The sequence below is a fragment of the Mus caroli genome, chromosome 11 (genome assembly GCF_900094665.2).
Source record: "Mus caroli chromosome 11, CAROLI_EIJ_v1.1, whole genome shotgun sequence".
NCBI lineage: Eukaryota > Metazoa > Chordata > Mammalia > Rodentia > Muridae > Mus > Mus caroli.
The window spans coordinates 45,985,049-46,001,489 of NC_034580.1; the positions used below are offsets into that span (position 1 = coordinate 45,985,049).

General features: G+C 45.2%; 1 long non-coding RNA gene across 1 annotated transcript; it reads left to right on the plus strand.

Moving 5' to 3' along the window:
* Positions 1-5,131: 5,131 nt before the first annotated feature.
* LOC110304325 lies at positions 5,132-11,506 on the plus strand. Its single transcript, XR_002379062.1, has 3 exons — positions 5,132-5,186; positions 10,282-10,317; positions 10,455-11,506. It is a non-coding gene; the product is annotated as an uncharacterized LOC110304325 (long non-coding RNA).
* Positions 11,507-16,441: the final 4,935 nt, after the last annotated feature.

A 16,441-nucleotide genomic window follows, 5' to 3' on the forward strand; every position in this document is an offset into this window, starting at 1 on the left:
CTGCCTCTGCCTCTGCCTCTGCCTCTGCCTCTGCCTCTGCCTCTGCCTCTGCCTCCCAAGTGCTAGGATTAAAGGTGTGTGCCACCATGCCCGGCTAGATTGGTGTCTCGATCCCTTCTCTGGGGGTACTGGCTGGCTACAGGAGGTGGTCTCTTCAGGTTTTGTCAGCTAAGGTCACCCACATTGACTCCTGGGAGCCGCTCCCATCCCAGGTCTCTAGTGAGTCTAGAGATTCCCCACCCCACCCCACCCCATCCTCCCAACCCCACCCCACCCCCTACCCCCGGCAGCTTCAGATTTCCATTCATTCTCCTGCCCCTCTGTCCCTCTCTCCTGTCTTTCCCTGTACCTGATCCTGACATCCCCAGCTCCCCTCCCCATCTCTCTCTACCCAGTTCCCTTCCTCGCTCTGCCTCCTATGACTATTGTATTCCCCCTTCTAAGTGAGATCCAGACATCCTCACTTGGGCCATTTTTCTTGTTTAACTTCTTGGGTCTGTGGCATGTATCATTAGTATCCTGTACTTTATGGCTAATATCCACTTACCAGTGAATATGGACCATGCATGTCCTTTCAGGTCTGTGTTACCTCACCCAGAATGATATTTTCTGGTTCCATGCGTTTGCCTGCAAAATTCGTGATGTCTTTGTTTTTACTCGCTGAATAGGATTCCACTTTGTAAATGAACCACATTTTCTGTATCTGTTCTTTGGTTGAAGAACACCTGGGTTGTTCCCAGATTCTGGCTATCCTGAATAAAGCTGCTATGAACATAAGAACATTGTGTCCTTGTGGTAAGGTGGAGCATCTTTTGGGTATAGGCCCGGAAGCATTGTAGCCGGGTCTTCAGGTAAAAATATTTCTAACTTTCCGAGGAACTGACAGATTGATTTTCAGAGTGGTTGTACAAGTTTACAATTCTATCAACAATGGAATAGAGACTCTCAGAGGACAGTTATACTAGACTCGTGCTGATTCGGTGGAGGCCTGACTGTTTCTGCTGGATCATGCCACTGTTGCTGATTCACGTTTGCTATCCTGACACTGCAGAACTGGGCTGCTGGTGTATTCCTGCTGGTATATTTGCAAGTGGCTCAAGCTGTCACTGCTAAATCCTGTGAACTGAACTGCTGATTTCCTGAAAATGCAGATGGGATTTGCTCCAAAGAACAGGTCCATTTCTAAATAGGTCCACCACCACCGCCACCACCACCACCACCACCACCGCCACCGCCACCACCACCCGGAACCTAATAACCTTTCTTTTCAACTACCTCTGGGGAGTGGTGGGCTAGAGGAGAGGTTAACGCATGTAAGAACAGTTCTTAGAATTAGGGTTGAGAAAAATTTACAACTACAGGGTACAGAGCCACGACTGCAGGTAGCGGTATGGACCAGAAGGAAGATGGAGCTCAGAAAGGATGGGGCAGAGCTCAGAACTGCTGGGCTTGCTAGGGTCCCAGCAGGTGGAGGATTCAAGATAATCCTGGATTCTTTGCTAAGGTTTTCTATCTTCACCCTCCAGGGTTCTTTGTTCAGATTCACAGGTTAGCAGATCTGGCTGAGCAGTGTGAGACCCACAGAAATCAGATTGCTACACTTCTCCAACACGAGATCTGTGCACAAACCCCTGTCAGAGGGTCTGCTCTTCCCCACTTGAACTACAAGAAGCCCACAGTCACAGCACTGAATGTCAACAGACCTTGTGAGGTCCTGGTGCCACCAGGCTGCTGTTCCTCCCCTGGGCTACTGACTGCTGACTCTTCCAGGACTCTCAGTGCTGCACCTGCGGCTTACAGGAATTTTCAGGTACCCTGAATATGGCACGAGTCCTCCAACCTAATTCTGGACTGCTCTGTTCCACAAGTTCCATAAAGAATGGTGGAATTTCCTGTTACCTCAGACTGGTTCCTTGGAACAACTCCTCCTGGACCCACCCAATATTTATCCCACCCACCCCCAACTGTTTTAAAGGGACTCCCATTCCTTTTTGGTAGCACTGTTTCTATTTACTGCCTCTCTTACATTGTATTTCAATAAACTCTCTTTCATGTTCTTGGTAAATTCTTTTTTAAAAAATAATTTATTTATTTTTTTATACTCCATATTTTATTCACCTCCCCCGCCCCTGCATCCTCCAACTGTTCCAACATCTCATACCTCCTGCCCACCCCCTGTCTCCATGTGGATGTCCCCACCCCCACCCCACCTGACCTGTAAATTCCCTGGGGCCTCCAGTCTTTTCAGAGTTAGATGCATCATCTCTGAATGAACACAGACCCGGAAGTCCTCTATGGTATGTATGTTGGGGGCCTCACATCACCTGGTGTTTGCTGTCTGTTTGGTGGTTCAGTGTTTGAGAGATCTCAGGGGTCCAGATTAATTGAGACTGCTGGTCCTTCTACAGGATCACCCTTCTCCTCAGCTTCTTTCAGCCTTCCCCAGTTCAACAACAGGAGTCAGTTGTTTCTGTCCATTGGTTGGGTGCAAATATCTGCCTCTGTCTCTTTCAGCTGCTTGTTGGGTCTTCTGAAGTGCAGTCATGCTAGATCTCTTTTTGTGAGTGCTCCATGGCCTCAGTAATAGTGTCAGGCCTTGGGACCTCCTCTTGAGCTGGATCCTACTTTGGGCCTGTCCCTGGACTTTCATTTCCTCGGGCTCCTCTCTATTTCCATCCCTGTAATTCTTTCAGACAGGAACAATTATGGGTCAGAGTTGTGACTGTGGGATGCCCCCCTCCCTCATTTGATGCCCTGTCTTCCTGCTGGAGGTGGGCTCTGTAAGTTTCCTCTCCCCACTGTCAGGCATTTCTTCTAAGGTCCCTCCCCTTGAGTCCTGAGAGTCTCTCACCTCACAGGTCTCTGTTGCATTCTGGAGTGTTCCCCCAACCTCCTATCTCCTAAGGTTGCTTGTTTCCATTCTTTCTGCTGGCCCTCAGGGCTTCAGTCCTTTTCCCTCACCCAATACCAGATCGGGTTCCCTCCCCCCTCCCCAGTCCACTTTCCCTCCCAGATCCTTCCATCCCTCCCCACTTGTGATTGCTTTCTTCTCCCTTCCAAGTGGGACTGAGGCATCCTCACTTGGGCACTTCAGTTTGTTGGCCTTAGGTAAATTCTTTTTACCAACCTGTGTCACTGGTCTTTGTTCACTACTGTTCCCTCCACAATCCCCCACCTCTTAAAGGTTCTGCCCCTCCCCAGTAGCTCCATCAGCTTGGTCACAAAGCCCCGAGAAGCCCCTGAGCCTCTGGAGAACAGGTGAGAGCCAGGCCATCCATCCATCCAGGTGCTTCAGTGTGCTGGCAGCAGCTGTCATGTGACCATAAAGGAGAAGGAAGAACCGTGGCTTCTGCAGAGGAAGCTGGGCCCAGATTCCACACTGGGAATGGGTGAGTTTTCACTGATGGGAGAGCAGTGTGAGAGCAACTTTCCCATCTCTGCAGTTTCTGCTTCCCTCCTCTGTCCAGCCCCACAGGTGAGGGGGGAACACAGCAGTTCAGTTCCTAAGGGAACTTCACATGACCTCTGGTTGGACAGCGGAGAGGTAATAGAATGGATTCCTGGGTGATTCCAACAGAAGCTTAGGAAGAACATGGAGGGCTCACTCAGAACACAGACTTTGCCTTCACTTTGCCAGCTGTGTGCCACTCTGGCTGTGTGGCCACTTTTCCTCCCAGAACTCTAGTCTCCTTGTCTCTCCAGTGGAATTTCACATTCCTACACTACCTGAAGACAGAATGCGTCAATGTATGTCATAGTGCCTGACACAGAGCTCACGGCCCACAAAGCACGTTCCCTATGGTCTTACGAGACACGCACCACCTGCCACAGTGGGGAGAGGAGCCCACTTGTGCTCAGGAATGATGCTGGATTCGTGTCAAACCCACACCTGATGAAAGGCGCAAGCACAAGGCTGAGTGAGGCCTTCTCCTTGAGCTGCTGGCAGGCAGGGTTTGAATGCAAATGTCCTCACAGACGCAAATGTCCCTTGAACACTCAGTCCTCAGCTGGCCATGCTGTCTTGGGATCTTGTGGAAACTTTAGGAAATGGAGCCTAGCTGGCAGACTCAGGACCTCAAGGCAGGGCTAAGGGCTATGTAGCCTAAGCCTGGTTTTTGGTCAGTATCAGCCCTCCCTACTCTGCCTTAAATGGAATTGTTGTTATCTGTGCATTCCACCAAACAGCCTCCATCCCTGTATGTAGCCCAGCAATCTCCGTGCATTGACAAATGGCTGTGCAACCCTAGAATCTGCATCTCCACACACATTGCTTAGGGTAAAAGCCTTGGCCTCTCCTAGGACTTGCTGCTGTGAGACAAGTAGGCAGATTTTCCTCAAAGCCCCAGCACACATCTTCTCCTGGCTGCTGTCTCTGGCTTGACTAGTGCTGGTGTGTATAGGACACAATGGGAGTGACAGTTGGTTTCAAACTGTGAAAACCTCCTCTAGGGACTTGGGATAAATTCAATCCTGCGAAGCATAAACTCGATTGGTGAAGAAGAGGTGAGGCAACACAATGTCCCCAGCTTGAGATGCTCACCGACCCCACCCAAGCTCTTGAAGCTCAGCCTGCATAGCTTAACATCGATGTTTTCTTACCCCTGCCCTACCAACCAGTTCCTCCTATATCCTTGAATCTGGATTTAAAGCAGCATCCATTGACATTCTTCCTGGCTTGTTCAAGCGCTAGGTCTCTGTTGTCAGGACAACAGCATGTCTCAGTGTCTCGGAGGGAGCAGGGCTTTCCAGGAATTCGAAGGCAACCACTACACAGAGTGGAAGAAGGCGGGGCGCCAGAAGAAGAGCTCTGGGGAGGAGCCAGCGAGGGTGAGGCCCTTTGGAGGATTAGGAGGCGTGGCTGCTAGGCTGCAGTGTACTCAGACCGGCCTTGTACCTGCTCTAGAACATAACTTTCTATGGAATATTCGGCTTTGATGGTGCACTTTCAAAACCGAACCTGATCCCTCCCACTTGGTGTATCCAGTTTGTCTCCAGAAGCCATTTGAGATTTGGAAATGGTCCAAATGGATGAACCGTAGCAAAGGGTCCTCATAAAATAGGGTCCTGCGGAACAGAGTCCTAGGAACTGACGAGGGAGTTGATGTTTGCCAATAAAATTTGAGTCACAATTGCATAGGCTCGTTGCTCATCACGCAGTGCCCAGGACATCAAGGGCCATGAGTCAGGTACGAGCCGGGCTGGAGGAGGCTGCACATAAGGTCCATTCCATTAGAGATGCAGGTTAGCTCACCTGCACAGTACTCGCTCCTGGTTTGGTTCATTCGTCTTGGTTGGTTTGTTTGTTTGTTTGTTTGTTTGTTTGTTTTAGAAAGAAATACTGCTGTTAACCGATCAGATGTATGTTCCAAGTGAATAGGAAAGAAGCAAGGTTCCCAGAAGATTCTTTGACATTTGAAACTTGGCGTGGTGGGTCCCTGCGCAATCTTTCCTGTGACCAAGGCTGGGAGACTGCAGTGCAAAGCGCGTGGTCTTCCCCGCTTTACCACCGCCCCCGCCTGTCATCTGCTGCTCCTCCAGGGAAGGAGGGGCTGTCTGACTCACGTATTAAACCTGGTCGCTGCGTTGGTGGCACCGAGGAGCATTTTAGGGGAATTTGTGGAAAATGAGAGGGTGTCAGCTGGCAGTCGGCTTGTTCTTTCTCGCTGACTGCAAGGTGGCCCCACAGAGCTTTCTAATAATTCTGGTTGGTGACCAGAGTTCAGGCGCTTTGGCAAACACTTGAAACGAGAGTATCTGCCACCTCGCCAGGAAAAGACAACAAGCTCTGAACGATTCCACCTTCGAGAAGGGAAGTCTTAGACGGGGACAGGCTGCAGTGGGTGGAAGGGAAAATAAGTGGGATATTGAGAATTGAACAACCCAAGCAGTGAACCAGAAAGTCAAGACATCAAGGCTGTTTAGGGAAAGATAAGTAAGTTAGTTGCTACCAAAAGGGGGTAGAGCTGAGGAGTGAAGTAAATCAGAGTTTGGTTAGATCTAACAGATAGATTATAAGACAGTCAAGGAGCATCTAGAAGAAAATCCGTCGTTACCACTTCTCCTGCCCTAGCCACTCTCAGCCCTGGCTTCAGACCTTGGACCTTTTAGAGCCCAGGTCATTTCCCAGCTCAGATTTTAATTCATCTGGCTCGATCCCAAGGGTGAATCTGTTCTCATAGCTCTCTGAGTAAGAAAATGTATCTAGAGAGACACTTGTCCATGCTTCAGATGGACAGGTCTGTTGCTTCAGGGGCAGGCAGGGGTCAGAAGTCCTGAGGGAAGCCATGGGCTGATGGGGTTAACTGGGGAGGACAGCAGGAGCCTACACTCAGGCCAGCCAGCTCTGCTGTGGGAGCCAGGAGGCTTGCTTTCAACTTGCTAATGTGAAACCACCAGACCTGTACAGGTTGGCAATTAACTAAAATAGCTAAAAGTGCATTGTGCTTGTCAGACAAAATGCCCCTTCCAGAGCTGTCTTATGGTCCAGATTGGGCAACCGCACCAGAACTTGTCTTCCCAGAAATGCTCAGGACAAGGGTGCAGGGAGTGGGATTGGGTGGCTGATCAATTGTCCCAGGAACTCTAGCTTTGGTCCTTGAAATTTGTGCCTGGTTTTTTATCTTTCTTTCCTCTCTCTCTCTCTCTCTCTCTCTCTCTCTCTCTCTCTCTCTCTCTCTCTCTCTCTCTCTCAGAAGACATAAACTTTGCTGCCCACATTTTCTTCCTGATGCTGCAGGTAGAACGCAGGGCTTGGCATATGCTGGTCTCATTCTTTCTGGAGACCCATAGTTTTCTGACCAGAGATCTCTGGAATGTTGAAATGAAGAAACAATTTCTAGATTCCTAGAGGTTTCTCTGGCTGAGAATCAAAGGTGGCTGGTCTGTGTAAATTGACCACCTCTGTCTCCTCCCTTAATCCCACAGAGTTCCCTGGCAGCCTCCTGTGGAGGTGGAAATGGTCCATAGGGACTGAGAAATGAAGAAGCAGTCTTGACACTGTCCATCTTCTGGGCTGGGAGGTTGGCACATGGGGAGGGGTAAGAAACAAGGGTTGTCTTATATATGTAAATAGTACTGGCAGTGACATATGATCTATTCTCATTTCACATATATCTTGTTTTCCTTCTCTAAGCCACAGAAACAATTGAAAGTGTTGTGTCTCCATTAGCCAAGAGGACCATTCAAAGCCACTTGCTCTTTACAGTTTGAAACATCTTTGTTGGGTCAAGAGACCTGGAAGACTGCCTTGGTTTCATTCTCCCTCCCTCACACTCTGGGGCCAAAGCTCTTGTATTTTGACTTGATTCTGTATTGGTTTTGTTCAGCTTGATTTGATATATATTAACCATAAATATTTATGGGGTACAATTGAATGTTTTATACAAATTTATCTTGTGTAATGATAAAGCTGGGATAATTAGCATATTGTAATTTTATGCTTTAGTAAACTCTTTGTGATAAGACCAAGGGGAACACTTCTACCCTGCAGGTAGAAGTGTAAACTTATACATCCACTTTGGAAGTCAATATGGTGGTTTCTCAGAAAACTGGAAATCAACCTACCTCAAAAACCAGTTATACCACTCCTAAATGCATACACACACACACACACAGGTGGAGAAAAAATTATATATGATTCTCCATGCTATCCCCAAGGACACTTGCTCAACTATGTTCATAACAGCTTTATTCCTAATAGCCAGGAACTGTGAATGACCTAGATGTCCCTCAACCAAAGAATGGATAAAGAAAATGTGGTGCATTTATACAATGGAGTATTACTTAGCTGCCAAAAAGAATCACATCGTGTAGTTTGCAGGCAAATGGATGGAACTAGAAAAAAATCATCCTGAGTTAGGCAACCTAGACCCAGACAGACCAACCATGGTGTGTACTCACTTTTAAGTGAATATTCGCTGTAAGGTAAAGGAGAAGCATGCTATATATACAGTCCATAGACCTAGAAAGGCTAAGTAACATGGAGATCTCCCTGGGAAGGGAAAATAGATTTCATGGGTGGGCTGGGGATGGGTGGGGTTGTCAACAGGAGGGAGGAGGGCAGGAGAAATGACTGGAATTCTGGAATTGGGAGTATTTCAGGCGTGAGGTGCAGACCTAGTGCAATGGAAACTCCATGGAATGCCCGAGATTACCTAGCAAAGGTAACTCCATGGCATCTATGAGAGTAACCCTAGCAAAGACGCCTAGTACTGTGAGACACAGAACCTGAATGGCCAACTTCTGTAACCAGGCAAGGCCTCAAATGGAGCGATTGAGACACCAACCCAGCCACAAAACCTGTGGCCTACAGTTTGTCCTGCCTGCAGGCTATTCTGGGACTGGAGCCTAGCATAATGGTCATCGGAGAGACAGGAGAGACCTCATCCAACAAGTGATGCAGAACACGGGAGCAGATGCAGAGTCCCACAGCCAAGCATTGAGGCAGAGTTTGGGGAGTTCTGCAGAGGAGGGGGAGGAGGAAGGATCAACAAAGGAACCAGAGGGGTCAGGAACACACCCAGAGAGCATGGCCCACAGAATCAACTGACTGGGTCTCATGGGGAGTCGCAGAGATCAAGGAGCCTGTAGGGGTCTGAATATATGTTCTGTCTAAGTAGCTTGGTGTTCTTCTGGAAATCCTAACAGTGGGAGGAGAGGCTGTCCCTGACCCTTTTGCGTATCTGTGGGTCCCTCTTCCTCCTACTGGGTTGCCTTGTCCAGTCTTGATGCGATGGTATGCTCCTGGGCTCATTGCAGTTTGTTATCCTGCGTTTGGTTGATAATCCTGGGAGGCCTGCTTTTTTTTCTGAAGGAAGGTGGAGGGGTGATGGATCGGGGGCAGGGGGAGATGGGAGGTGGGATGGAAAGACTTGGGGGGAAGAAGGGGAAACTGGTTGGAATGTAGTATCTGAGAGAAGAAAAGGGAATGGAGTTGTGAGAGGGAAATTTTGGGTGCTTGTGAGAAAACTCCAGGAAAATAAGGCAAGAGCTATGACCTCAGCTTCTTCAGAAACACAGAATTGCTCTTGGAATGTTGCTCTCTGTTGCACCCTCCCAGGTGTAACAGGAAGGAATGGGTTTGCTTTAGCTGTTGCTATTTATATGCCTCTATGGAAAAACCATGGTTTTGGCATGTGTCGCTTGTTCTTGTGGTTTTATAATTTACCCCGGTGACTCTTCTTAACCCTCAGAGTATAGCTTGTCTGATGCTCTGAATAAAGTTGGCTATTGCATGGGACTTCAGTTCACCTTGGTTTTAAGCCCTTCTCTCCCAGCTTCACATCACTAATTAGGTGGTGTCTAAACAGGGACCTGAAGCTGGCTGTGAGATAAGAGTGGGCCTTCTCACAGGTGGGTAAATGAGCAGGATGAAGCAGAAAGCAGGGAATGTTTTGCTTTATACTGTGCTTTTGCATTTTTTTAAAAGGAAACAAGGAGCACAGGTGTGGTCCCTGGTTTTCTGCAGGAACTTAGGATGAAGAAGCACAAGGCAGAATCTGAAAGAATATTGAAGAGGTGACAATAATAAGGGGGAAAGATTCCTGTTCAATTCTGGGTCAGTTGGACATTACTTTGTGCTGTTGTTAAAGCACTTGGGAAAGATGGGGGGGCTATCAGTCACCAGGGAGGGATGGCTAACTCCTTGAATGAATGTAGACTGGATGATCAAACCTTAACATTGATAAGAGGCAAAACCAAAAGTCAAAACAGCACGCCCGACACTGGTGACAGCTCCCTCGGCTCGTTTGTGGAGCCTCTGTTGCCTGAAAGTGACCCTGAAGCATGGGGTGGTGAGTATGATAATCAGTCTCATGCTGAAGTCTCTCCATTTTGTGATGAGGAGAGCTTATGAAAATGCTGACTTTACTTTACAGCCTATGCACTGCAGGGAAGCACAGTTCTTCCCCGCCTCATGAGGTATGCTTGGTATTCCCAGTGTTTGTAGATAATATGCAAGGTATTATCTCGGGATTCAAGAACTACAGCTATTGGATTCCAGACATTCGTGTGTCTTGTGGATCTGTAATTGGTTTTAAACATATTTTCTCCACTATTGTCTCCTATAAGAGACACAAGAAAATAAACCTTTGGGGTAGATTTATTTACACCATAATGATCATAAAATATTAACAGCTTGCTGTACTTTGATTGCTCAGTTAGTAAACCAGGGAGGACCCAATGTCAACAATTATATGGATTTGATCTGTGCTCTATTATAGTAAACGTAACAATTTTTAAAAGCATTACAGAACTCTATTGATTCTCAAATTTCACTTGCAGCTTACCATGGAAGGATAGGAGATCATTGCCCTGCTGGTAAGCTATGGGGTTTTCTCATAAATTTGTGACTACCATAATTGTCCAACCTTCTCCCATTCCATTGACACTTATTTTATTGATGGTTTATTGATAAGGGTATGAGTGGGATTCACGGTATACTTCTTTTTCCTCAGCCTAACAGGTGGAACTGGCTGTTGTGATTCACCTATTACAGTTAAGGAAGAAAAGCCAGCTGGTGTATTAACCTGCTCCAATTTTACTTGTCCAGAAAAGAGCTGGTGAGGGGTTATGCATCTGTCATTGCAGAGGGATCCATTGGGACATCACAGATTCCTCTTCAGCTCCTCCAGCCCTGAGCCATCAAAGACACCAGCAGAGGGTGAGGAGACAGTGTAAGTCACCAGGAAGAGAGCAAGCCTCCAGCTAAAGCATAGAGGAGAGCATGGCTCTTCCATCAGAGTCGTGTCTGCCTACCCAGGGCCAAGTGATGGCCTGAGCACAGGGGAGAAGTTACTTCATTAATGACCCCGTGTTTATGCCTGGACTTTGGGATGTAACAGATACACTCATTCATTTGAAGAAGAGATTTTAATTTTTCCTTAGGATTTGAACCACTTCCCATTTGCATAGGACATCATGAAATCTGTACCTGTATTAAAGGCAAATATTATGTCCTACAAGACACTAGAACTACTAGTCATATGGGTCTCTTTTCAATCTGTTGTCTAGATTTTTCTGATCAATATAACAATGTAACTCATAGTGCCAGATATAGTTTGGATCTCTGTTCTTGGAATATGACACACAATGCCTTCACTGTTTAATACCCATTGGTTATGGGATACACATGCATCAAATGACAATAATAATTTTCTACAACATCTCAAATCAGAGCCACTCTGGATATCCTGCTACCAAAAAACAAGAATAGAGGAGGTGGACGAACGCATTCAAGAATAGAGTCGAGCAACAGGGATTCTGTGTGCTTGTGAGAAAACTCCAAGAAAACAAGGTAAGAGTTCTTCAAAACACAGACTTGTTCTTTGTTCCTGTTTTCAGGCAGATGGGAGTGAGTTTACCTCAGCTGTTGTTAGTCACATGCTTCTGTGGAAAACCTATTTTTTCCACATGTGGCTTGTCCTTATGATTGAACACTTTACTCATGCGATTCTTAACCCTCAGAGTATAAATTATCTGATGTTCTAAATAAACTTGACCATTGCATGAGACCTTAGTCTACCTCATTTTTAGCCCCCCCCCCACGCCCCTGAGGTTCATGCTGCCAACTAGAGCGGTGAACAGCAGAGTTCTATGATTCACATGTACATGGAAACTGCCCCCTTAACAGTTCAATCTGATGGAAGTCCTACGAACTGCAATTTGGCTATGATGGTTGCTCACTTGAGAGTGTGGAAGGGTGATAAGACAGAAGGATAGCAATTACAAGTAACTTGCCATGGTTTCGTACATTTTGTGGAAAAAGCAATGAGAATCTTCATTAAGACGGGAAATTGCTAGAATAACAGTCTTTCCTTTTCCTTCACATCCCCTAACCATTATGCAGACAGGTTTAGCAGGAGTTGGTGGGTGGGAGGGACATCTTCCCATGCCTCTTTTCAGTTCCTGGCCTCCCAAGCTCTGCACAGTCTCTCCATCTTCTCAGACTAACTGACACCTGCCCCAGGGAAGAGTCTGTGAGCTCAAAATGTACTTAAGCACACTGACACTTGACTGGTGTTTACCTATGAAAATATAAATGCTCCTTTCATGAACTGAAATCTTATAGTCAGATTTAACAGTTAGACTAGGCTTGCTTAGTTGGCACAGGTCTCTGGGTTTAACCCCAGCAGTGAAAACAAAGCATCTCACAGAGCAAAGCATATCATGTACTAGCTGGGTGTCTACAATGAATAGCCAAACTGTTCTCTTAGTGATCGTGACTATCAATGCCATTTTGAGTCCTCTGTATTTCAGGAAATGAAAAAAAAGAAAAAGATGTTCCATAGAAACTACATCGGGTTAAGGTACAGAGACAAATGCTACACTGAACCTCAAGAAACATGGGCAAATTTGAACCTGGCTTAATTCATGCTAACATTAATGATAGTAATCTATTTGACTCAATAAAGAGCCATGAAAAGGAAACAGGCTGTCACCCAGTTTCTCCTAAGCAAAAGGCTTACTCCTCAGCCTCCTCAGGCCTGATCCTGTAGTGCAACCTCTACTTTACTTCAGTAATAAAAGTCAAGCACAATTTATTAAAAATTTAGATAAGGCTTTATGTATTTTATTTATTCTCCAGCTTGTACAAACTGGTTGTGGAAGCATAAACATAGTATATTTCTACCATCTTCAAAAATATATAACCAATATGTACAATTGTTGTACATAGAAATACAAAGGGGACACAGACTCCACCAGTGTCTTCCTACAAGATACACAGGTACAAGTGATATCAAAAGTATGAGGAAATCACCAGTTAATTTACATTCTGCCCTTGACATCACAGAGCGAGCGGAGATTAGCAGTCCTGTGTTCTACAATTACTTAATGTGTAGATAACACCTGTGAAATTTGTGGTAGAGCTAGAGTTTTGTCTTTTTATATGCACGTGAGGTCCATAGCCTATTGAATAAAACTGGCAATAATGCACATTACATTTACATGTGTGATCGTACGTTACGTGTTTGATTATAAACTCATAAGTGACAGTGTGATACATAAGTAGACAAATGCCATGGCACAGTGAGAATTATTAAATAAAGCACTGACATTGTTTGGCACAGTGAGAAACACTGCAATTTGATCTTTAAAATGTGAGGCTACTTACGTTTATCTATTGATCAATATGATCAGCTGAATTTAATGGGAAAATCCAAGATCAGCAGTCTTTCACATCTGAGTACTACTCAGATTGGCAGCCTTCACTTTTCTGGTGTCCCTGCAAAAAGAACACAAAAATAGACCTGCAGGGTCATTTTCAGTCCTTCTAGGGCTAACCGAAGCTATGAACAGACATATGCTACTCTTAGGTTTTCTCCATGTGCAGCATCCACAGAGCCACTTACACATCAGTCTTTGGTGACTAACCACTTTGCAGAGGCTAGTGCATTTAACCATGTTTGTGACCTCTATCATGTTTAAAGACATACTCTCTGGTGCCAATCCAGCAAGGGGATGCTGTCTTGAAAGAACAGTGCAGAATAGCTGGCATTCGCTCCAACACCCCAAGCTGCTTCACTGCAATGCTATCCAATTATGTTTCTTTAAAAATAAAAAACAAACAAACAAACAAAACAAAACCAAAAGCTCTAAAACTCTAAATTAACAAAACTCAGAACAAAACAAAACCTAGAGACAGGGGGTTGCCACCCATTGTAATTGAGCAGGACACGCTCTCAAACACCGCCATCCTGCCTCACAAGGCTCAGACAGGACACACAAATCCAAGTTCCATCCCCTGGCGACGTGTAGTTTTACATTAGAGCCTCACCCACTGGGGAAGGAGCAGGTGAGAAGTCTTGGTATCTAAGTAATTGAGTAACATTTGATACTTCTGGGATAGGGCACTTCACTGGCAAGACCAGAAGGACATGGGAAGACAGAGTCACTGCCCAGGTCTTCTGTTGGCGCAGACAAAACCCTTTCTGGCATATTTGGTTTTTCATAAACACAGGCTGGCAATCCTACTTAAAGTTCAAAATGCTCATTAAATATAATCACTAAATAGCTGTAACATTTACTCTCTGAACACAATCTTTAAGCTTTATTTTAAAGGATGTTGTAAGCAAGTGGACAAGCACATACTCTAAGGATTTCATATCTGTCTTGTCTTCCTTGTACTTCAAAGGCTAGCTTTTCTCATCTTCCAAATGAGATCGAGGGCTAAGGCTGGATTGGAATCTGAGAGGAAGATTGAAAACTCCTCCCAGGCATGGAGAAGTGTCAGAGGCTGCTGGGCTGTGCATTTCTAACAACAGGCCCGAAAATTGCCAGGGCAATTTCTTCATAGCATTTCACGTGCAAAGGAAAGGAAGGAGGGGGAGAAGAAGCCCCATGATGTTTTAAGACAGAGAAAGAAGGAGGCAAACTGGTCCACCATCCTCAGGATGTGGGTGCCAAGACGCCAGTGCTTGGGACATCTTCTTGTGTTCTTCTCTTTGGGGTGGCTCACTCTGGACCAAGGAGCCTGTGCTTCAAATAGCAGACACCTGTTCGTCTTCTGCAAATACAGCAGGAGAGAAACCAAAATAAGAAGTCAAGAAGTAGATCATTTTTTGTGTGCTATCATAAGTTCACTTAAGTTTAAAAATATTTATGCTAATGAAGCTCACTTAAATATTTTTGCCAATCAACTATTACAAATTTTAAAATGGGTGCATCACCAGGCAAGATGGTGCACCTCTTTAATTCCAGCACTCGGTAGGCAGAGGCTGGCAGATCTTTGAGTTTGAGGCCAGCCTCATCTACAAAACAAATTCCAGAACAGGCAAGGCTACACAGAGAAACCCTGCCTCAACAAACAAAAACAACAAAATGGGTGCACCATTCAAATGTTTGCACATATACACAATATGCACAAAAAATATATGTATATATCTTTGGGAGTGGGTTGAGATGGTTTTCTTTATGTAGCCCTGGCTGTAAGGAACTCCCTATATAGACCAGGCTGACCCTGAACACAAAGAGATCCTCTTGCCTCTGTTTCTCAAATGCTGGGATTAAATTTTTGCACCATCATACTTGATACAAACTGATAAAACTATTAAAAAGGCAGCTGGGTGTGGTCATTTAGGTCTCTAATTCCAGCACCAGGAAGCTGAGCCAGGAGTAAGTATCTGAAGCCAGTCCAGTGTACTGTCTTAAAAACAGTAGCAACTGTAATGGCCAGTCAACTTGACAAAGCTGGAAAGAAGAAACTTTGATTTGAGGAATTGTTTTCAACAGAGTGGCCTGTTAGACATTCTGTTGATTGCTAGTAGACATAGGAGGGTCCAGCAAGTGGTACCATCACTAGGGAAGTGTGGCCTTGGTTGTATATGAAGGGAAGCTGAATGTGAGCCTGGGAGTAATCTACTCCCAGCAGTATTTCTCCATAGCCTCTGCTTCAGTTCTTGCTCCAACTTCCCTGAGTCATTGAGTGTTACCTGGAATGTAAGATGTGATAAACCCTTTCCCTCCAAGTTGCTTTTTTCAGAATGTTTTTATAACGGCAAAAGAAACCAAACTAAGATAACACTAAATAAGTAAAATTATGTACATTACGTGCTTATTGATTGGAAGGTTATTGGGAAAAATGTATTTAAGTTTTAAAACAAGATATAGTTTTCTAAGATTTATCTTAAATGCATGCCTGCTTCTGTGTCAGATGAAGATGCATGTGAGAACAGTTGTCTCTGTTCTCTGTTCTGTGTCTGTTCTGTTCTGTGTCTGTTCCAGAAGAAATGATTAGATTTCTGACAGTAACATTTTAGGCAGTTGTGAGCCACATCTATATGGGTATAGGAAGCTGCAGTTTGCTGCAAGAGCAGTGTATACTCTTAACCACAGAGCCATCTCTCAAGGCCATTCTCAAAACAACCTTTTTGTGTATTTTTTTAAATTTTATTTTGTGTGTGTGTGTGTGTGTGTGTGTGTGCATATATGAGTGCCACAGAGGCCAACATAGTGTGTTGGGTCTCCTACAGCTAGAGTTACACACACAGGTGTTGGGAGCTGAACTCTCTCTCTCTCTCTCTCTCTCTCTCTCTCTCTCTCTCACACACACACACACACAATCTCAATATTTATCTGTAATTGAAAGATTATAATTCCCACTTGCTATGTTTTAGACTTTGCTGTAATGGTTGTACAATGAAATCAGCTCTCCTGAGCACTTACGGAGAGGGGAAGGACAGGATCTTCTCCTTGTGTTCAACTCAGTGTTGGCAGGAACATCTGAGAAAGGCAGAGAGACCCAAAGTGGGCAGCCTTTCAAAAACTTTCTAGCCTTTCATCTCCAAGCCACTTTTTGCCTAGTAAATTGTCAGCTACAGTTCTGCTGAATTACTCTTATCCTTAAAAAAAAAAAAAAAAAAAAAAAAAAAAAAAAAAAAAAAAAAAAAAAAAAAAAAAAAGCTTCAGTTTTACTAAGCATTGTCACAGAAATCCAGGCTCGGCT